Source organism: Arachis hypogaea, chromosome 20 (genome assembly GCF_003086295.3).
Source record: "Arachis hypogaea cultivar Tifrunner chromosome 20, arahy.Tifrunner.gnm2.J5K5, whole genome shotgun sequence".
Classification (NCBI taxonomy): Eukaryota; Viridiplantae; Streptophyta; class Magnoliopsida; order Fabales; family Fabaceae; genus Arachis; species Arachis hypogaea.
In genome coordinates, this window is record NC_092055.1 from 82,548,453 (window position 1) to 82,572,556 (window position 24,104).

Sequence of the window (24,104 nt, forward strand, 5' to 3'; positions counted from 1 at the left end):
AGAATATATACTTTAGTTTCATCGCACCGTGTCCACCACCTTCATCGCGTAGAAGCACCCGGTAGAATGCGAGAAAAAAATGAAGGAATGAGAGCAACAAAAATTCAAATGATAGATTCAAAAGCTTTTTTGGGAAATTTTACGCTCAACTAATTTCAAATTTAAAATTTTGTTTGTCATAAAAGCAAGAAAAAAGCTATTGACAATGGCATAATTCGGCCACCCAGAAATAAAATCTAGACGACATAAGCATTAACGCCAAAAGGATGAACAGAGTTTCATGTCAGTAGAAAGTGCCCCATTACTCTCCATACGAAACCAAAAAAAATGTTAGTATCCATCTCCAGCTAGACAAAACAACAATGCCAACATTTATTGAAGATTTTAATTCATTCTGAATTCTAGCTATCATTCTGTTGGAATTATAGAACTTCTGATTACCTACCTATCTTCACTTATGGGTAGTTAAATAAAATAAAATAAAATACCTCCTTGATGAGCTACCCAATTTCCATCCCCTTCCTCTTTAACTCCGAACTAACCCCCAAAACCTTGACATCCCATATGAAGACCCTATCAATAAGAGAAACCTTAAGACAAACTTCAAGTAACTATCTTCTACTTGTAATCACTATCATTACTAAAAGAAAAATGTATATATCTAAATCCCCAATTGCAACATAGATGTCAACAACCCAAGCAATTTGAGATAATAATGTGAATCTTGGTTATAGTTTTAGCAAAACACATTACGGTCAAGTAAAATTATTTATAGTTTTATATTTGTAAATATATATCCACCAAAAAAATTGATAGTGACATTCACAGACGTTGATATGCAATTTTTAATTGCTGGACACAAAGCTAAAGATGCAGAATTTTTCTGCACTCCAAGATAATCAAGTTTTTTTCCATTGCACAAAAATGCAATAAGGAAAAATATAAAATCTTAAATTAAGATATCCCAAATTTGCATGAAAATAATTATAATATAAAAAAATTGAACAACTTTCAATGGTGATAATGATAAACAGGGGGAAAAAGGAACATAGAAAAGGGGTTACCTGAAATTGAAATTGAAGATAGCACCAACTGTTGCTATTTGATTGCTTCTCAATATGAGTTCCCTTCAAAATGGTAAAAAGATTTAAACTTCAGAAATTTCAAAAAATAGGTAATTAAATTCAATAGTTTCATACCTTTAGCAAAGAGAAAATAATAAAGTGTACCTTCAGTTCAAGTTGCTGTTGCTGTTGTTGGATTTGGTGTAAAACTTGAGGTTGGTGTAGAAGGTGCTAGAAGAAAACGCTGCCATTGAAGCCATTGTTGGTTGTCACTTGTTAGAAGAAAAGAGCTGAGAAAATTGAAAGGCTAAGTTTACAGCAAAGCATTATATATTTACAAACAGATCAAAGTGTTGCTCAGAAGAGAAACCCTCAAATCAGAGCTGTAACACATGAGTTAAGGGTACAACGAAAAAAAAAGCAGCTTCTATTGTGCTTACCTGTAACATCCTTTGAGTATTACCGGTTCCTGCTCGGATCCGACGATTTCTTCCAGAAGAAGAGATTAGCATCCCAGTTATCAGTGCCACTAAGGGCGTCACGATCAGGACCACCGAACCCGACACAGTGTTGCCGAGCAACATGCCCAGCACTGACTGAAATGTATGCGAAAAATTGGTGTTCCGAAAATCACGAGCGAGTGTGAGTGAGACGGACCGATTCTCTGTTTCGGTTGTGACCTATGAGCTGAGAATTGAATGGAGAAACAAACAAAATGTGTGCAAAAAAGATATTTAAAGAATAATTTTGAAATTCAAAAATTTTTTGGGAGAAAGATTCCCGCAAAAGCATCTTGTCTTGTCTGAATATAGAACCAAGGAGAGAATTGTTAAATACAATATTTCTCATTCATTAGAAATAAACAGTTGTGAATTTTTCAGAATAACACTTGTCAAACATAGAACTATAACATTTGTCATGTAAAGAACCATGTACTGCTCTCCTATTATATATAGAGAGATTAAATTATGTACAGGATATTATTCGTACGGATTGTGAAAGGAGTTGAGGATTGGCTAGTCTTGATAGTGACGGGTCAGACTCTTAAACACTCCAAGAAAAAAGGCCTATCGGCACACTTTTTTCTTGCCACGCTTTTAAAGCGTGGCCAAAAGTGGTCAATGGCCATGCTTTTATGAGGGTGGCCTCCAATTTGTGATTTGGTCACGTTTTTTTGCCACAACTAACAAAGCATGGCCATATAGAAAAACGGCACGCATTTACAAGGGTGGCCACTAATTTGTGATTTAGGCATGTTTTTTTTTCCACGCTTTAAAAGCATGGCCATAGGGGGAACCGGCACGCTTTAAAAGCGTGGCTAATTTGTCTTCTTATGGTCACATTTTTAAAGTGTGCCCATATGCTGTGTTTATTTAGGCACCTTACAAAAGCGTACCAATAGAGTCCCACCTTGTTTTTTACACACTTAAATTTTAACCTAGAAGATAACTTAGAAGCAAGCCGTCACACCCAGCAAGCTCGTGCGCGTGTACGCAAACCCTCACACCTTTTCATACAGCCGCAGTACCAGCAAGTGCACTGGGAATCAGAAGTTGGTATATAGAGTTGGATGAAGTATGAGGACATGTAACTAATAAAGATATCTAATAGGAATTATATGCTGGGAATAGTAAATAATAGGAATAGAGTTGAGAGTCGGAGTTGCTTTGTTTTTCTGAAGGAACTCTAGTATTACTGTCTTCCTTGCTTGTGAATGATCTTCTTCTGTGGCAGGCTGTAAGTGATCAAAGCCATTGCCCGTGGTCATTGATCTCCTCTACTACAGGTCAAATGCCATTGCCCGTGGTCATTCAATCTGACAGAGGGTGAAGCTCTAGCAAGTCATTCTCTTGGTGATCCTACTCAAAGCACCACGGACAAGGTCGAATCTTCCGGATCTGAGAACGTTGCTTCTTTGGATTCTAGCCTATTGATAAACCACTATTTCATGGTTTATCTTGTGTTTAATTGAGTGGTTTTTATCAAGTCTTCACCCACTTATTCATATGATTTGCATGATTTTACAATCCCTTCCTAGTATTGTCCTATGATTGAAAACTTGCTTCCTAGAGATATTTAATTTGTGTATTTTAATTCTCCTTTATACCATTCGATGTCGTGATCCGTGTGTTAAGTGTTTCAGGCTTTATAGGGCAGGAATGGCTTAGAGAATGGAGAGGAAGCTTGCAAAAATGGAAGGAACACAAGAAACCAAGGAGATGACCAGCGAGCACCGACGCGCATACATGGCTCACGCGAGCGCGCGGAATGGAGAAATTTACAGTGAAGTGTGCGCGTGCCTGACGCGTACGCATGGATTGGAGTCTGCACAAAAGATGCGCACGCGTGGACGACGCGTACGCGTGGACGACGCGTACGCGTGACAAAGAAATTTTCCAAATGACGCGCACGCGTGACTGACGCGTACGCGTGACCTGCGCAATCTGTAGAATAAACGGAAAATACTGGGGGCAATTTCCGGCCGCGTTCTGACCCAGTTTTCAGCCCAGAAACACAAAATAAAGCCAGCGAACATGCAAAGACTCGACACAACATTCATAATTCACAATTTTAGGTTTTAGATGTAGTTTTAGAGAGAGAGAGGCTCTCTCCTCTCACTTAGGTTTTAGGATTTAGGATTTCTCTTAGCTTTAGGATTTTTCTTCTCAATTTCTGGGTTCGATGTTCCTTTAATTTAGTTTCTCTTCTACTTTTATTTATTCTATGGCTTTAGTTTGTTTATTTTCCTAATTTGATTTATGAACTCTCCATGTTAGATTTGATTTCTTTATTTAATGCAATTTGAGGTATTTCAGATTTATGATTGCTTTCTCCTATTTATGATATAAATAATTTGGATTTTTCCCCTTTTGGCTTGGGTTGAGTAATTGGTGACACTTGAGTTGCCAAACTCAGCTGTTGATTAAAAATTTGGAATTGTTGATTGATTTGGATCCCTCCAAAGCTAGTCTTTCCATAGGAGTTGACTAAGACTTGAAGAATCAAATTGATTAGTCCACTTGACTTTCCTTTATTTAGTAAGGGTTAACTAAGTGGGAGCAATAAACAATTCTCATCACACCTGATAAGCATAACTAGGATGGGATTCCCAGTTCTCATACCTTGCCAAGAGTTTTTATAGTTAGTTTGTTTCCATTGCCATTTACTATTGTTGCTTCTTATCTTAAAAAACCTAAAAAGATACTTTTTCCATAACCAATAATAAACACACCTCCCTGCAATTCCTTGAGAGACGACCCGAGGTTTAAATACTTCGGTTATAAATTTTATTGGGTTTCCTTTAGTGACAAACAATTTTTTTGTATGAAAGGATTCTTTGTTGGTTTAGAAACTATATTTACAACGAGAATTTATTTGCAAAATTCTTTACTGACAGAAAATCCGTCGTCAAAATGGCACCGTTGCTGGGAAATTGCAAACATGTGCCTTATCATTGGTTATTGTAAATATTTGCTTTTTCAATTCTTTGTTAGTGTTTCTAGTTTTAGGAGTTTATTTTCATTAATTTTTGTTTTTATTTTTTTTTGCTACTATGAATTCTCACCCCTCTGGCTTTAAGTTTGGTTCCAATGTTGTTGTAAGGAATGAAAGCTATAACAGGAACATGCATCAATGTCAAAACAATCAAAGATGGAAGGAGCCACGAGGATCTGATCAACCTTTTCGGCAACAACACCTTCCAAGATACCATGGACAACGACCATTCTACAATGCATGCCAAGAAAATAGTTATGGTGGACCTTTTCGTGACAAACCACCTCCACCAAATTACTATGGTCAAGAGCCATTTCGAGGTGCGTACCAAGATGATAGATATGATGGACCCCCTTGTAGTTACCAACAAGCCCCATCATATGCCTATGAACCACCTCCTCAACATAGCTTTGAACCACCATACTCACAAGCCACCTACAACCATTCACCTCCATATGACCCTAACCCTTAACCACCCCAATTTCAATCCAATTACCCCCAAGAACCACCACTTCCATATGCACCTTGTCCATATCCATAGACCCAAGAATCACAGGCTCGCCTCAAGGAAACAGTAGATCAATTTCATGCAACCCTTCATCAACTAGAGAAAGCGATAAATCAATTAGCTTCCTAATGTTCAGACACTAAAGGAACCCCCATGGCTTCATGTGGAGAATCTAATGAAGAACGTAGTATGAAGGAGACACTAGAAACTTAGGTGGACAGTAAGGAGCATGACTTTGTATTGGAACAAGTAGAGGAAGCCAGAATTATTGAAGAGGAAGAAGTGGTCGAAAACCTAGGAGATGCGGAACGTCCATGGGAAAGCCCAGTCATAGAGCCCCCTTCTAAGAAGTTTGAATTTGATGTTGAGGAGGGTGTATAATCTCCAAGGCATATCATGGTTGAAGACTTTGAAGGCAATGATCAAGAGATGGATTCAATCATTGATGAATTCTTATCTACATTTAAATCCTCTCCCACTGGACTTGACATGGAGATTAAAGAAGAAGAAGCACAACCTCCCATGCCCTTGGTGAACAATGAAGAAGAGATCGAATTGGAAGAAAGCTACCAAGAGGAAGAGGTTGAAATTGAAGAAGCTTGCAAGGAGGTGGAAGTTGTCAAGGAAGAGCTCAAGGGAATGGAGCTGGAAATCACCTTGCCAAAGTTGTTGGAGACCTCTCCCCCAAAGCCATTACCATCCATTCCTTCATTCAAGTGGGTAAATCTTTCATCTCTAAGCTTAATTAGCCCACTTGAATATGCTTTGCTTGAGACGGATGGGCAACTTAGAGCTCTTTATGGCTATAAGAGTAAGAGGGAGATGGTTAGTGGTAAGAGTTGTCATGCAAGGTTCAATATGGTTGCATGCTCCAAATTGAAGTATAAGGGTTGGTATAATTCTCAATTGAATGGGTCTAGAAAATTGTTTGGATGTCTCCGTGAGAATTCTGACAGTTTACCACCCAAGTGGAAAAATGATGATCAACAAGAAGACGGGTGCAAAAGCAAGGTTTGGGACCCCATAATTCATTTTGGCAATCAACACTCTTGGGGCCTTGTCACTTGCTTTAACTTGCTTGAAGGATTTACGCAACTAGTGTGGGATCCTGGAGGATATTGGAATTGCAAACATTGGTGGGGATTCCTGGATGAGTTCAAGCACAAGCCGCCATAACAGGGAGCTCATCAAATGTCCAACTTAAGGACTTTAACTAAAAGTGCTAGGTGGGAGACAACCCACCATGGTATGATCATTCTTTTTTAGTCTTAGTTTTATTCTTAGTTTTATTTTATTCTATTTTTCTTAGTGTTCATGCATATAGTCTGTATTTGCATCTGCATTCTGCATATACAAAAATAAAATACACCCGACGTGCTAGCGTTGTTGACGCATCCGCATCATATGTGCATTTAAAACAAGAAGAAAAGAAGCAGAGAGTCACGCGGGAGCGTGGCTGGAGGCGTGCCTTAGGCACAAGCATGCCCACGCGAACATGTCCCTGACGCGTCTGCGTCAATTGAAAAATCAGCCTCCCACACGTGCGCGTCGCCCATGCGCACGTGTGACCCTGCAAAATCGACGTAAATAGGTATATGGCAGAGAGTTATGATGGAGTAGGGCTGGAATGGTGCCGGAAGCACAAGCCATATCACGTGAACGCGTGCCCCACGCATCCACGTCATTTTTTCAAAAAGATGCCATTCACGCGTGCGCGTCACTCACGCGCACGCGTCACCCTTAAATTTTGGCAATGTGCAAACAAAACAGAAAGTTGTGCGTATACGAGGCTGCTCTCGTGCCAATGGCACAGTTCATTTCACGCGAACGCGTGACCCACACGTCCGCATGACTTAAAAATCGCGCCACCCAGGCGAACGCGTGACCCACGCGCACGCGTCGCCTGCGCCGCAGAGCTTATGCAGATCATCGCCAGATATCTTATCTTTTCTTCCCCAATCCTAATCTTTTCTTTTCCTTCCTATTTCTTTCTTCTTCCTTCTTTCTTCTTTATTCCGTCTTAGTTTTTACCTTTTCCCTCCTTCTCTTTCACATTCATTATTAAGGATGGCCACCAAGAAAGGTAAAGAGAAAGCTACTCCTAAACCACCAGCGAGGAAAGGAACAAAAAGAGCACTAACTGCAGAGCCATCTTCAACAGTAGTAAAGCCCTCAACAAAGCAAATCAAGAGGATCATCAAGGTCGATGAAAAAAAAAAGGCATTTCTAGCAGAGGACACTGCGCGGTTCACTAACTGCTACTGTGAGGAGATGTTCCTTATCCTGGCTGAGAGAAACTATAACAATGAGTACCTTCTCATCCTTCCAACCCACAATATTGAATTTGTTGAGCCCCGCATTGAGCAAAGACAATGGGGATTCCTACGGAGACAGCCACGGCAGGTTAACCTTTCATGGGTAGTTGAATTCTACTCCAATTTTCACATGCCAACCATGCAGTCTATCTATGTCCGTCAGAAGTAAGTTCCCATAACTGATGAGGCCATTCAACGAGCTTTAGATCTTCCCCCTGCTCCAGAAGGATGGAACGCATTCCAAGAAGCCTCATTTAAATGCCAAACATACCAATTTAACTGGGACACCATTCTCAGAGTTATAACACAACCTGGCGGCAGATGGATCTATGGAAACCATCGATCTCGACCTAAGAGCATATTGGCTTCAGCACTCACCTTAGAGGCTCGAGTATGGGCACAGATTATGTCCCATTACGTATTTCTGAGCACTCACGAGTCCTCCTTCACTGCAGACATGGCTGATCTACTCTGGTGTATCCTTACAGACTAGCACCTCAATTTACCAAGACACATTCGGCATGCTATGGGACACGTACAGATTGCGGGCAACCTACCTTTTCCCGCCTTGGTTTCAAATCTAGTCTCAGCAGCCAAAGTCTCCTACAAAGCTGGGGACACCAAGGCCATGATTCCACGGAATGATCAGTACGTCCCTAACGGGAAGTATATCAGACCTCCAGTAGCCACTATCAATCGGAGCACAGAACCAGCAGAAGATATCCCTTCTCCTACCACATCACAAGCCCCTTCAACAAACCAACTGCTCCATCAAATAATTAAGAAATTGGATCGGCTTGACCGGCAAGGAAAGCGAAGAGAGCGCCGTAACAAGCACCGATTTACATACCTCAAGGAGCTGCTTGTTGGTAACCATCCACCTAAAGAAAACCCAGACACCCCAGACTCCTCTTCATTTACCAGCATAGGGAGCCATGACGGTCCCGATTGTGGAGATGCTGCTACCAGCCCCCCTTTGTTCCTGACTGATGGCACCGAGGACGGTGCCAAGCTTTAAATGTGGAGAGGTCGGTCAGTACCTGACTTTCGGAGGTAATTTCTCTTTCTTAAACACCAATAAATTATTTTTCTTTTGTTTAGGATAGGATAGATTGCATAGTAATAGGTATTCGCATGCATGTTCTAATTGGTTGAAAAATAATATGTTTCTTTTCAGGACTTTATTTTGAAAAATTTTTGCTAATTTAAATCAGAATTTTTGTGTTAAACTTGTTTGAAGATTGTATTTGGAACATAGTTTAAAGCTAAGAACACACAACTCGTGAGATTTGAGCTTAATTACATGGTTACATTATTTAACCATAAAATTTTTTTATTCTTGTGTGTTTTTCTTCTCTATGATTGTAATCTATATTTTGTTCCATCCTATATGTACAATGTTTAATGTGTTATATGCATACATATGATTGAGGCCATTATTTTATTAGCTCACTTATCCCAAATAGCCTACCCTTCTATTTACCTTTGTTAACCACTTTGAGCCTTTTAATCCCATTTGTTCTATATTTTACCACATCACTAATCTTAAGCAGGAAAATAAGTAATACCCCAAATTGAATCTTTGGTTAGCTTAAGATAGAGATTGTGTATCAATTAAGTATGGGAAAGCCATGGGAACATGGGTTAACAAGGAAATGTGTTATGTTTTTTTTCATTGATGAATTAATTGGGAATTTGGGTACCTACTCATGTGAGACCAGAAAATTAAAAATCCAGGTGCATTGATAATGTTATGTATATTTTTATGCTTCAAAAAAAATATTCAAGTAATTATGTAAGTAAATAAATAAATAAGGGGACAAAATTACCCCAATGTTAAGTCTAATGAAAAATCAATGCATGTGTGATACAAGTTAAGAGAAAAGTTGATGCATGAGTATGTAATGTAAAAGTGAAAATTTTGGGCAACTAGGCATGAATTTAAAAATATGTAGAGTATGTATAGGTGAGAGCTTAGGTTAATCAAGGATTCAATTTATAGCTCACTTAGCCATATATATATCCTCACCTTTACCTTGGCCCCATTACAACCTTAAAAGACCTCATGATGTTTGCATCAGTACATTAAATACTTGTTGATTGGTTAGGTGAAGAACAAAATCAAGAAAGCATGACTAGGAAAGAGTAGAGTGATTACCCTATTGATAAACCACTATTTTATGGTTTAGATTGTGTTTAATTGTGTGGTTTTATCATGATCTTTACCCACTTATTCATATAATTAGCATGCATTTATATTTCCTTCCTAAAATTATTACATGATTGAAAACTTGCTTCCTAGAGACTTTTAATAATGTATTTTAATTCTCCTTTATTCCATTCGATGCCGTGATCTGTGTGTTAAGTGTTTCAGGCTTTTTAGAGCATGAATGAGTTGGAGATTGGAAAGTAAGCTTGCAAAAATGGAAGGAACACAAGAAATTGAGGAGATGATCAGCGAGGAGTGACGTGGCCTCATGGCTCACGCGACCGCGCAAAAGAGAGGAAATCGCAGTGACGCGGCCGCATGGCTCACGCAACCGCGCGGATTGGAATAGCACAAGTGACGCAGAGGCGTGGACGACGCGCCCGCGTGGAAAAGCAAAACGCCGAATGACGCGGCTACATGAATGACGCGATCGCGTGACGTGCGCGATCTGCATAATCTACAGAATTCGCTGGGGGCAATTTTGGGCCCTGTTTTGACCCAGTTTTCGGCCCGGAAAAGCAGACTAGAGCCAGAGGACATGCAGAAACAAAAAACAACATTCATTCTACACAGTTTTTAGTTTTTAGATCTAGTTTTACTCCTCTTCTAGGTTTTCTCTCTACACATTCATAGTTCTTAGGAATTTAATTTCTATTGTTCTTTGCATTGGGATATTGAGAAGAGTTATTACCTCATCAAGACTTCGTCATTCTAGTTCGTTTTCTTTACTTGGCTTTACTCTTCCATGTCCTTTAATTTACTCAATTCTACTATTGGATTATTTTAGAATTTATTAATACAAGAGTTACTTTTATTTTTAATTGATTCCTTTGAGTTTTATTTATCATGTCTTTCTTTAATTCTCTTTTATATGTTATGAATTCCACTTTCACAATGAGCGAGTAGTTCCCTAACTTGATGGGGAGTTGATTGAAAGGAACCCTTGAGTTGGAATGCTCAAAAGAGAAATTGTAATTGGGTTTATTGTTGGATTGCTCTCTAGTCACTAACGCCAGTCCTTCCAAGTAAGCGGATTGGGACTTGTGAATAGAAACAGCATTCCAACTTGTTTGACTTTCCCTAACCTAATAAGGGATAACTAAACAGAACAACCTTCAATTATCAATTAATCTTGAGAGTACTGCAACAAGAATAGGGCTTCCAACTAATCTACTCCCAGTCAAGGCTTTTATTTAAATTACTTAATTTCTCTAATTTAATTTCCTGCTTATTCAACTCAAACTCTTTTTGAAAACCTCTGATTAATAAATTAGCACACCTCTCTGCAACTCGTTGGGAGACGACCTGGGATTCATACTCCCAGTATTTTAATTTTAATTTTTGTAACAACCATTTTTAAATTGATAAGCGGATTTTTGATTGGTTAAGAACTATACTTGCAATGCATATCTTATAACAATTCTTAATTAGCCAATTTCTGTCACGTCAATTTTTGGCGCCGTTGCCGGGGAGTTGCAATAGAGTGCTAAAGTTATTAATTGAAATTTATTTATTTGCATTTTATTTTATCTTGCTACTATGAGCTGCTTGTTTCTTTCGATAGATGACGCGTTCACTTCCTGATCCAAGCTTGCCAGTATTCGATCCTGAGATTGAAAGAACTATTTCATGAATAAGGCAAGCTTGACGTCGGTTAGTCCTCTTAGAGGACGGATCTGAAACGTCATTTAAGGAAGAAACCAGCCCCCGTTCTACTGATTCGGTTGATTTACGTATAGGTGACATGGCAGCACCCAGGAGAGTTACTATCTAGGAGGCTGGAGCCCCTGAGTTTACAATGAAACCGTTTCAAGCGCATCACTCAGCGGTGGCTACAGACTTTGAAATAAAGACCGCACTACTCAATTTGATGCCCAAGTTTCATGGCTTACCTGCTTAAGAGCCTATCAAGCACCTGAGAGATTTTCAAGCAGCCTGTTCTACTGTCAGGCGTGATGGTGCGGATGAAACTTCTATTTTGCTAAAAGCCTTCCGTTCTCTCTTGAGGGAAAGGCGAGAGAGTGGTACTACACTCAACCCGTAGCAACTGTATCCAACTGGGATACACTTAGAAGAGAATTCTTGGAAAAATTCTTTCCAGCTGAAGTTACGGATAAACTAAGGAAAGATATTTCCATGATTGTTCAGGATGAATCCGAGACTCTCTATGAATTCTGGGAGTGCTTCAATAATCTTCTGGAATCTTGCCCCCACCATATGATTGACGAGATAGTGTTACTCGGTTATGTCACACAGGGCATGAGGCCCCAAGATAAGACTACATTGGAAAGTGCTAGCAATGGGTCTATGAAAAAGTACAAGACCACTGATGAGGCATGGCAATTGATCAGCAACTTTGCTGAATCTACTCGAAATCACAGGCAGAAATAAGGCCGTGCAAAAGCCGTTGTAGAAGTATCCTCTAGCAGAGAGACTGCTACTTTAACTTAGAGTATCTGTGAAATGACCAAATTGCTGAAGCAGATGCAATTGAACCAACAACAAGTTCAGCAAGCTCAACCTTCTCCAACACAGCAAAACCAACAGTTAGTCCCACAAAGAGTTTGTGGAATCTGTGCTGATTATAGCATTATACTAATGAATGTCCGCAGCTCCAGCAAGAAGACAACACCGTGGCAGCCACTCATAACTTCTATGACCGCCCCAACCAATGGTACAATCAAGGTGGCAATTACAACCATGGATGGTAGGACAATTCTAACCAAAATTGGAGGGACAATAACAACAGAGGAGGTAGAGACAATCAGAGAAATCAGAGGTGGAATAATAACAACAACAGGCAGCAAAACCAGTACCAGCCTTACAGGGCACCTCACCTGAGGCAATCCCAAGGACCACAGAATAACCAACAGCAGACCTCTCAAAATACTTATCCTTCTTCATCTGCTAATGATGACTTACTACAATCTATTGATCGGAGACAGCAGACCATGGAAAATAACATTAATGCCACTCTAAATGGTCTGAACGCTACTTTGCAAGCTCTTGTTTCACAGATTGGATCAATGAATAACTCCAATAACCAGCCTTTGAGCTCCAGTGGAATTCCCTCTCAACCATTACCCAATCCCAAGGGTGGCATTAATGCCATTACCCTAAGGTCTGGAACCACACTGTAGGAGAGGAACTAGGAGGAGCCAAGCCCACCAGAACACACCTCAGCTGAAGAGGTAGTGGAAATAGAAGATGTTGAAGAGGAAGAGGACATACAGAACATAGCTGAAAAAGAAGAAATTCAGCCACAGACGGAAGCACCATAGGGCACAGACGTTGCAGAAGACACCACTCCCATTCCATTTCCACAACTTGCAAGGAAACCCAGGAAGCAGCTGGAACCTGATCCAAAAATGGTAGAGATATTCAAAAAGGTTGAGGTAACTGTTCCTCTTTTTGATGTTATTCAATAGGTACCTAAATATGCAAAGTTTCTAAAAGATTTATGTATACATAAAGACAAAATTAATGAATTAGAAACTATTCCTTTAGGTAGTTCCATATCTGCTTTAATGGGAGGTTTACCTGAAAAGTGTAGTGACCCAGGTCCTTGTATGGTTAATTGTACTATTGGTGGTGTGATAATTTCTGACTACATGTGTGATTTAGGAGCATGTGTGAGTATAATGCCTTTGTCTATATATGATATTTTGAGGCTCCCTCCCTTAAAAAGGTCGGCAGCTCGTTTTGTGTTAGCGGATAAAAGTATTATTACAGTGGTTGGAGTTGCTGAAGATGTATTAGTGGGCATTAAGGGGTTCACATTCGCCACTGATTTTTATATCCTGGAGATGCCCCAAAATGACTCAGAGAAGCCATCATCAATCCTACTCGAAAGACCATTCCTGAAGACCTCGAAGTTCAAATTAGATGCTTTTGAGGAACATATTCTTTTGAAATAGATGGCCGATTAGTAAGTTTCAATCTGAATGGAGTTATGAAGCACCCTCCGGAGGATCATTCTATCCTCCAGTGTGACATTATAGATGAAACCGTGGCTAAAGTTCACCAGGAGGAATTTGAGGAGAAGTATGTAGGACAAGGTCCAAGTGTGGGGACATTCTCAGAGGACAATGATAGTGCTTTACCATTGTTGCCAGCTCCAGACAATCCAGAGCGTGACCATGTGTAGAAGTTAGAGTTGAAACCCCTCCCTCCACACCTCAAATATGCTTACCTTGATGGCAAGCAAAAGTGTCCAGTTATCATTGCAAGGGAACTCACTTCTCACAAGAAGAGCAGTTACTTAGTGTGCTGAAGAGGCACAAGAAGGCAATTGGGTGGAGTTTGGCAGATATAGTAGGCATCAACCCTCAAGTATGTGAGCACATAATATTTTTAGAAGAGGGAGCAAGACCTGTCCGTCAACCCCAGAGAAGACTGAACCCCACTATCTTAGAGGTTGTCAAGAAGGAAGTGACCAGACTACTGGAGGCAGATATCATCTATCCCATCTCAGACAGTGAATGGGTGAGCCCAGTACAAGTGGTGCCCAAGAAGTTTGGAGTCACTACAGTGAAGAATGAGCATGGAGAGCTCATAGCTACCAGAGTACAGAACGCTTGGAGGGTCTTCATTGATTACAGGCGTCTCAACCAAGCAACTCGTAAAGATCACTATCCTCTTCCATTCATTGATCAAATGCTGGATCGCCTGTCAGGTAAATCACATTATTGTTTTTTAGATGGTTACACAGGTTATTTCCAGATTCATATAGCTCCTGAGGATCAGGAAAAGACCACTTTTACATGTCCTTTTGGGACTTATGCTTACAAGAGAATGCCCTTTGGCTTATGCAATGCACCAGCTACTTTCCAGAGGTGCATGATAAGTCTTTTCTCTGATCTTATTGAGGACTGTATGGAAGTTTTTATGGATGATTTTTGTGTATATGGCGATTTCTTTAGCCTTTGCTTAGATGGATTATCTAGAGTATTAGATAGATGTGTCAGTACAAACCTGGTATTAAATTTTGCAAAATGTCACTTTATGGTTAAACAAAGGATTGTACTAGGACATGTTGTGTCTAATACTGGCATTTCTGTAGATCCAGCAAAGGTGGATGTTATTTCTAGTTTACCTTACCCCTCTTCTGTGTGGGAAGTCCGTTCGTTCCTTCGCCATGCAGGTTTTTACAGGAGATTAATTAAGGACTTCAGTAAGGTAGCACTTCCCTTATGCAGGCTACTGCAGAAAGATATTGAGTTCGAGTTCAGTGAAAATTGCAAACAAGCATTTGATAAGCTGAAGACCGCCCTGACTCAAGCTCCAATTGTGAAAGGACCGGACTGGAGCCAGCCATTCGAAATAATGTGCGACGCTTCCAACCATGCAGTAGGAGCAGCATTGGCTTAGCGTGAAGGTAAGGACCCTTTTGTTATTGCTTATGCGTCTAAAACTCTAGATGCCGCACAGTCCAATTACACTACTACTGAGAAAGAGCTTCTTGCTATTGTTTTTGCTCTGGATAAATTCCGAGCCTGTTTACTTGGTACGAAGGTAGTAGCGTACTCAGACCATGCAGCTCTAAAGTATCTATTAGCTAAAAAGGAGTCCAAACCAAGGCTTATACGTTGGATACTGCTATTACAAGAATTTGATTTAGAAATTAAGGATAGGAGTGGTAACCAGAATTTAGTGGCAGACCACTTGAGTCGCCTTGAGCACATTACAAATGACCTCACTCCTATAGCTAATAATTTCCCATTTGAAAACCTGCAAGCAGTATCTGAGGTAGTCCCTTGGTATGCACCTGTAGCTAATTATCTAGTTAGCCGCACCTTTCCTCCAAACTTTTCTAAGCATCAAAGGGACAAGCTGAAAAGTGAGTCTAAATATTATATACGGGATGACCCATATTTATGGAGATGTGGCGCTGACCAGGTAATTAGACGGTGTGTGCCTCAATCAGAATTCCAGTCCATCTTAGAGGCCTGTCACTCATCTGAGAGTGGAGGACATTTTGGCCCTCAAAGAACAGCTAGAAAAATATTAGACTGTGGATTCTGGTGGCCTACACTTTTTAGAGACGCTGTTGAGTTTTGTAAATCTTGTTTTCCATGCTAAAAATTTGGTAATATATCCAGGAGGGATGAGATGCCTCAACAAATTATGCTTTTCTGTGAAATTTTTTATGTTTGGGGCATTGACTTCATGGGTCCATTTCCAAATTCTAATGGTTATTTTTATATATTGTTAGCTGTGGATTACGTTTCCAAATGGGTGGAAGCAATTCCTACCCACACTGATGATGCTAACATTGTTGTTTCCTTTGTGAGAAACCACATTATTTGTCGCTTTGGATCACCACGAGCAATCGTGAGCGATCAAGGCACCCATTTTTGTAACAGCAGACTAACAGGATTAATGAAGAAGCATTGGATCATTCATAAGGTTGCAATATTATACCATCCTCAGACTAATGGGCAAGCCGAGGTGTTAAACAAAGAAATAAAGGGTATCTTGCAGAAGATAGTCAAACCTCATAGAAGAGACTGGAGCACCAGGCTACAAGATGCACTCTGGGCATACAGAACAGCATACAAAACACCCATTGGGATGAGTCTTTTTCGCTTAGTTTATGGAAAAGCTTGTCATCTCCCTGTTGAAGTAAAGCACAAAGCCTTTTGGGCAGTAAAGGAGTGCAACATGCGAATTGAGAAAGCCGGAGCTGAAAGGAAGTTACAACTGCAAGAACTGGAAAGCCTTCGCCTAGAAGCTTATGAGAACTCAAGACTATAGAAGGAGAAGATGAAGGCTGTACATGATCAGCACATCAAGAGAAAAGAGTTCCAACCTGGGGACTTAGTCCTCCTTTACAAATCTCGACTGAGGCTCATGCCAGGCAAGTTGAGATCAAGATGGGAAGGTCCATACAGAGTAGAGAAGGCCGAACCATACGGAGTTTATCACCTAAGTCATCCTTCAAGCTCTGAACTTATCAAAGTTAATGGACATCGTTTAAAGCTGTACCATGGAGAGAGGATGCAGAAAAACAAGGAGCTCGAGATCTTCCTCTTGGAAGATCCCCACATAGCCGAAGACTGAGCTAGTGGAGTGTCCAACTTACGGACGTTAAAGCAAAGTGCTAGGTGGGAGACAATCCACCATAGTATGATCGTTCTTTTCTTTACTTTTAATTTTCCTATTCAATAACTCTTCTCTTTATTAGTACATTTCGTGCATCTGCATTTACATACTTTTATATAAAAAAAATTAAATATTATTCACGCGACGCGACCGCATCATTTACGCGTCCGCGTCGCAAGGAGACGTGAAAAAATAATAAACGAACAGAGAGTCACGCAGGAGCGTGGCTGGAGGCATGCCAATGGCACAAATCGCCCCACGTGACCGCGTCGCCGACGCGTCCGCGTTGAGTGGGAACATTGGCCTCCCACGCGACCGTGTCACTCACGGGGCCGCGTGCCCTGAAATTCGACGTCAAAAGGGTGCACGACCGAAAGTTGTGCTAGAGTGGTGCTGGATTGGTGCTGAACGCACAATCCTTCCCATGCGGCCGCATGACCGACGCGACCGCGTCATATCCTTCTCATGACCACTCACGCGATCTCATGCCCCACGCGATCGCGTCACCCAATATTTGGCAATTAATGATTTTGAACAGAGAGTTGTGCGAGTGCGAGGCTGCCCTCGCGCCAGTAGCATAAAACGGGTCACGCGACCGCGTGACCGACGCAACCGCGTCAATCAGTTTCAGCGCAAGTCGCGCGAGCGCGTGTCCCACGCGACTGCGTCGCTTGCGCCGTACAGCTTCCCTAATTTACCAACTATCTTATCTTTTTCTCCCCAAATTCTATTTTCTCTTTTCCCTCCTTATTCCTTATTTCTTCCTTCTTCCTTCTTCCTTCTTTCTCACCTTCTACTCTCTCTCTCACCCCCATTAACAAAGTTTTCTTTTCTTCTTCTCTCCTTACTTTTCTATTATTCTCCTTATTTTTATATGTTATATTCTTTTCTTTTATTTTTATTCTCATTATCCATATTTTCTTTTTCTTTCTTTTTTTTTCCTTTTTACTTGGTGTTGGAAATTTATTTGAGTCATTATTTCTCATTATATGCTTGTGGATTGTTGTAAAATTGTTTGGCAATTAAAAAAAAGGTTGCTTGCATGTTCACCTTAATACTTTCTATACCTTATCTACCATGCATGCTATGTGTTTGTGAAAAAGCCAATATGGCGTTATGCATTTTTCAACATTATCCTACTATTTAATGCTTGCTTTTTACAAATTCCCTTTACTATTGTATTAATTGAAAATTAATTGTCAATACAAACATGATGATTTATTACGAGTGATGCTTAATCTATGCTACTCATGCCTTTGCCAGCATGCCAATAAACACCTTGCATTCACTTGTCATCATATGCACTAGCTATTTTCCATTGATGACTTTTCACATGTAGTCATGACCATGTGTTAACATCATTTACCTTTTAATGTGCATTCATCACCACCCTTCTCCGTTCTCTCCCTTGCTCTATCTCTTTGAATTTAATTTACTTTCTCTTCCCTTTTTCAGAATGGCCACCAAGAAGGGCAAAGAGAAAGCTACTCCCAAATCAACAGCAAGGAGAAGAACAAAGAGAGCACTAGTGGCAGAGCCTTCTTCAACTGTGGTAAAGCCTCAACAAAGAGACTTAAGAGGATTATAAAGGTTGATGATAAAGAAAAAGCCTTCCCAGCAAAGGACACTGCGCGATTTCCCAATCGCTACTGTGAGCAGATGTTCCCCATCCTGGCAGAAAGGAGTTACAACAATGAATACCTTCTTCTCCTCCCAAACCATATTGCTACATTTGTTGAGCTGCAAATTGCACAAAGACAATGGGTTTCCTACAGAGACAGCCGAGGCAGGTCAATCTTTCTTGGGTAGTAGAGTTCTACTCAAACTTCCACCTGCCAACCTTGGAGTCTGTCTTTGTCCGTCAGAAGCAAGTCCCCATTATAGAAGAGGCCATTCAAAGAGCTCTAGGTCTCCCCCCTTTTCCATAAGGTTTGGACGCCTTTCAAGAAGCCGCACTCAAGCACCAGATGTACCAATTTGACTAGGACGCCGTTCTCAGAGTTATCGCACTACATGGCAGCCGTTGCATCTACGGATACCATCGTACCCGCCCTAACGGAATATTAGCTTCAACACTTACCTTGGAGGCTCGCGTATGGGCACAGATCATGTCCCATTACGTCTTTCTGAGCACTCATGAGTCCTCCTTCACTGCGGACATGGCCGTTCTACTATGGTGCATCCTTACAGACCAGCCTCTGAACCTACCAAGACACATCCGGAATGCCATGGGACACGTACAAATCGCGGGCAACTTACCTTTCCCTGCCTTGGTCTCAAATCTTGTCTCAGCAGCCGGAGTCTCCTTCAGAGCTGGGAACACCAAAGCCATGCTTCAACGGGATGATCAATACGTCCCTAATGGGAAATACATCAGACTTTCAGCAGCCACTACACGCCAGCCTATTGAACTGGCTGCAGACATTCCTCCTTCCACACCACAAGCACCTACAACAACTCAACTGCTCCATCAGATTCTTGAAAGGTTAGATCGACAAGAACAGAAAGGAAAACTAAGGGAGCGCCGTAACGAGCGCCAATTCAAACACCTCAAGGAGCTACTTAAGGGAAAATTCAAGGACTCAGACACCCCAGACTCCAATTCCTTTACCAGCACCGGGAGCCATGATGGTCCCGATTGTGGAGATATTGCTACCAGCCCACCCCTGTTCCTGACAGACGGCACCGAGGACGGTGCAAAGCCTTAAGTGTGGGGAGGTCGGTCAGTACCTGACTTCCGGAGGTAATTTCTCTTCCCTAAACACCAATAAATTAGGATATTTAGTTAGTTTTTCTTTTATAGAATAGGATAAATTTCATAGTAATAGGTTAGTTGCATGCATGTTCTGCTTGATTGAAAAGACAATAAGTTTCTTCTAAGACCCTATCTTTGGAACAAAATTTCACTAATTTTAATCAAAACTTCTATGTTAAATGTGCTTGAAGTTGTATTTGGAACATAATTTTTGAGCTAAAGAACACACAACCTATGAGATTTGAGCTTCTATGCATGGTTATATTATTTAACCATAATTATTTTATTCTTGTGTGTTTACTTCTCTATGATTGTGATATATATTTTGTTCAATCCTATATGTCCAATGTTTATTATATTAATATGTTTGCATATGATTGAGGCCATTAATTGTTTAGCTCATTTATCCAAATTAAGCCTACCCTTTCAATTACCTTTGTTAGCCACTTTGAGCCTTTAAATCCCATTTGTTCTATATTTTACCACATTACTAGCCTTAAGCGGAAAAACAATTATATATCCCAAACTGAATCTTTGGTTAGCTTAAGATAGAATTGTGTGTGCTAATTAAGCATGGGAAATTATGGGAACAAAAGATAATAAGGGAATGTGCCATGATAATATAATGGGAATTTGGATACCTACTCATGTGAAATTATAAGAATTAAAAATCTATGTGCATTGATAAGTTATGTTTATTTTTATGCTTATATAAAAAAAATATTCAATAAACAAATAAGAGGACAAAATTACCCCAATGTTAAGTTAAGAATTCAAGGATCAATGCATGTATGATAAAATTAAAATAAAAAGTTGATACACGAGTATGGAATGTGAAAGAGAAATTCTAGGTAGCTAGGTATGAATTCTAAAGTTATATAGAATATATATATATATATAGGTTATGTTAAAGCTTGGGTTAATTAAAGATTCAGTCTATAAGCTCACTCAGCCATATATGTATCCTTACCATTACCTTGGCCTCATTACAACCTTGAAAAGACCTCATGATATTTGCATTGATATATTAAATGTTGTTGGTTGGTTAGGAGAAGAACAAAAATTAGAGAGCATGATTAGATAAGGATAGAGTGATTACCCTATACACTAGAGAGACTAGAGTATACATACATCATCAGTGAGGGTTCAATGTTTGAAATTCTGTGTTCCCTGCTTTCATGAGCTATCTTCTTGCATTTTTATCTGTTCTTACTGTATAAGAATTGAATTAGTGGAATTCGATTTGTAACTATTTTGAGGAGCTTATTTACTATTGATCAAGTGGACAAGGACCATATAGTTGCATTCACATATATAGGTTGCATTGCATTGTATGAGTTTTACATGTTCCTACTCATTTGTTTTATCTCCTTCAACTAAGCATGAGGACATGCTAATGTTTAAGTGTGGGGAGGTTGATAAACCACTATTTTATGGTTTATATTGTGTTTAATTGTGTGGTTTTATCATGATCTTTACCCACTTATTCATATAATTAGCATGCATTTATATTTCCTTCCTAAAATTATTACATGATTGAACACTTGCTTCCTACATACTTTTAATTATGTATTTTAATTCTCCTTTATTCCATTCGATGTCATGATCTGTGTGTTAAGTGTTTCAGGCTTTATAGGGCATGAATGAGTTGTAGATTGGAAAGGAAGCTTGCAAAAATGGAAGGAACACAAGAAATTGAGGAGATGACCAGCAAGGAGTGACGCGGCCGCATGGCTCACGCAACCGCGCGGATTGGAATAGCACAAGTGACGTGGAGGCGTGGACGACGCGCCCGCATGGAAAAGCAAAACGCCGAATGACGCGGCCGCATGAATGATGCGATCGCGTGACGTGCGCGATCTGCATAATCTGCAGAATTCGCTGGGGGCGATTTTGGGCCCTGTTTTGACCTAGTTTTCGGCCCAGAAAAACAGACTAGAGCCAGAGGACATGCAAAAAGATAAAAAAAACAACATTCATTCTACACAGTTTTTAGTTTTTAGATCTAGTTTTACTCCTCTTCTAGATTTTCTCTCTACACATTCATAGTTCTTAGGATTTTAATTTCTATTGTTCTTTGCATTGGGATATTGAGAAGAGTTATTACCTCATCAAGACTTCGTCATTCTAGTTCGTTTTCTTTACTTGGCTTTACTCTTCCATGTCCTTTAATTTACTCAATTTTACTATTGGATTATTTTAGAATTTATTAATACAAGAGTTACTTTTATTTTTTATTGATTCCTTTGAGTTTTATTTATCATGTCTTTCTTTAATTCTCTTTTATATGTTATGAATTCCATTTTCACAATGAGCGAGTAGTTCCCTAACTTGATGGGGAGTTGATTGAAAGGAACCCTTTAGTTGGAATGCTCAAAAGAGAAATTGTAATTGGGTTTATTGTTGGATTGCTCTCTAGTCACTAACGCCAGTCCTTCCAAGTAAGCGGATTGGGACTTGTGAATAGAAACAGCATTCCAACTTGTTTGACTTTCCCTTACCTAATAAGGGATAAGTAAACAGAACAACCTTCAATTATCAATTAATCTTGAGAGTACTGCAACAAGAATAGGGCTTCCAACTAATCTACTCCAAGTCAAGGCTTTTATTTAAATTACTTAATTTCTCTAATTTAATTTCCTGCTTATTCAACTCAAACTCTTTTTGAAAACCTCTAATTAATAAATTAGCACACCTCTCTGCAACTCGTTGGGAAACGACCTGGGATTCATACTCCTAGTATTTTAATTTTAATTTTTGTAACTACGCTTTTTAAATTGATAAGCGGATTTCTAGTTGGTTAAGAGCTATACTTGCAACGCATATCTTATAACAATTCTTAATTAGCCGATTTCTGTCACGTCACCTATACACTAGAGTGACTAGAGTGCATATACACCATCAGTAAGGGTTCAATGCTTAATTCTAGGTTCCCTACTTTCATGAGCTGTCTTCTTGCAAGTTTTCTTGTTTTTACTGTATGAATTTTAATTAGTGATATTTAATTTATATATGTCTTGAAGAACTTATCTACTTTTAACCAAGTAGGAAAAATCATTTTAGCATATAGTTGCATTCATACATAGGTTGCATTTCATGAGTCTTACTTTTCCCTACTCATTTATTTTATCTCCTTGAGCTTAGCATGAGGACATGCTAATGTTTAAGTGTGGGGAGGTTGATAAACCACTATTTTATGGTTTATCTTGTGTTTAATTGAGTGGTTTTTATCAAGTCTTCACCCACTTATTCATATGATTTGTATGATTTTACAATCCCTTCCTAGTATTGTCCTATGATTGAAAAATTGCTTCCTAGAGATCTTTAATTTGTGTATTTTAATTCTCCGTTATACCATTCGATGCCGTGATCCGTGTGTTAAGTGTTTCAGGCTTTACAGGGCAGGAATGGCTTAGAGAATGGAGAGGAAGCTTGCAAAAATGGAAGGAACACAAGAAAACAAGGAGATGACCAGTGAGCACCGACGCGCACGCATGGCTCACGCGAGCATGCGGAATGGAGAAATTTACAGCAAAGTGTGCGGGTGCCTGACGCGTACGCGTGGATTGGAGTCTGCACAAAAGACACGCACGCGTGGACGACGCGTACGCGTGACAAGGAAATTTTCCAAATGACGCGCACGCGTGACTGACGCGTACGCGTGACCTGTGCGATCTACAGAATTAACAGAAAATGCTGGTGGCGATTTCGGGCCACGTTCAGACCCAGTTTTCAGCCCAGAAACACAGAATAAAGCCAGGGAACATGCAGAGACTCGACACAACATTCATAATTCACAATTTTAGGTTTTAGATGTAGTTTTAGAGAGAGAGAGAGGCTCTCTCCTCTCCATTAGGTTTTAGGATTTAGGATTTCTCTTAGCTTTAGGATTGTTTCTTCTCAATTTCCAGGTTAAATGTTCCTTTAATTTAGTTTCTCTTCTACTTTTATTTATTCTATGGCTTTAGTTTGTTTATTTTCCCAATTTGATTTATGAATTCTCCATATTAGATTTGATTTCTTTATTTAATGCAATTTGAGGTATTTCAGATTTATGATTGCTTTCTCCTATTTATGATATAAATAATTTGGATTTTTCCCCTTTTGGCTTGGGTTGAGTAATTGGTGGCACTTGAGTTGTCAAACTCAACTGTTGATTGAAAATTTGGAATTGCTGATTGATTTGGATCCCTCTAAAGCTAGTCTTTCCATAGGAGTTGACTAGGACTTGAGGAATCAAATTGATTAGTTCACTTGACTTTCCTTTATTTAGTAAGGGTTAACTAAGTGGGAGCAATAAACAATTCTCATCACACCTGATAAGGATAACTAGGATGGGATTCCCAGTTCTCATACCTTGTCAAGAGTTTTTATAGTTAGTTTGTTTCCATTGCCATTTACTACTGTTGCTTCATATCTTAAAAAACCCAAAAAGATACTTTTTTCATAACCAATAATAAACACACCTCCCTGCAATTCCTTGAGAGACGACCCAAGGTTTAAATACTTCGGTTATAAATTTTTTTGGGTTTGCTTTAGTGGCAAACAATTTTTTTTGTACGAAAGGATTCTTTGTTGGTTTAGAAACTATATTTACAACGAAAATTTATTTGCAAAATTCTTTACTGACAGAAAATCCGTTCGTCACCTATAC

General features: G+C 39.6%; 1 long non-coding RNA gene and 1 other non-coding gene across 2 annotated transcripts; both read right to left on the reverse strand.

Annotated features, from left to right (window-relative positions):
* Nucleotides 1-1,018: 1,018 nt before the first annotated feature.
* LOC140182518 (uncharacterized) lies at nucleotides 1,019-1,532 on the reverse strand. Its single transcript, XR_011878257.1, has 3 exons — nucleotides 1,505-1,532; nucleotides 1,230-1,354; nucleotides 1,019-1,127 (listed from the first exon to the last, which is right to left on the reverse strand). It is a non-coding gene; the product is annotated as an uncharacterized lncRNA (long non-coding RNA).
* A 10,174-nt stretch (nucleotides 1,533-11,706) lies between these two features.
* Nucleotides 11,707-11,814, reverse strand: LOC112787979 (small nucleolar RNA R71). Its single transcript, XR_003195362.1, has one exon. It is a non-coding gene; the product is annotated as a small nucleolar RNA R71 (small nucleolar RNA).
* Nucleotides 11,815-24,104: the final 12,290 nt, after the last annotated feature.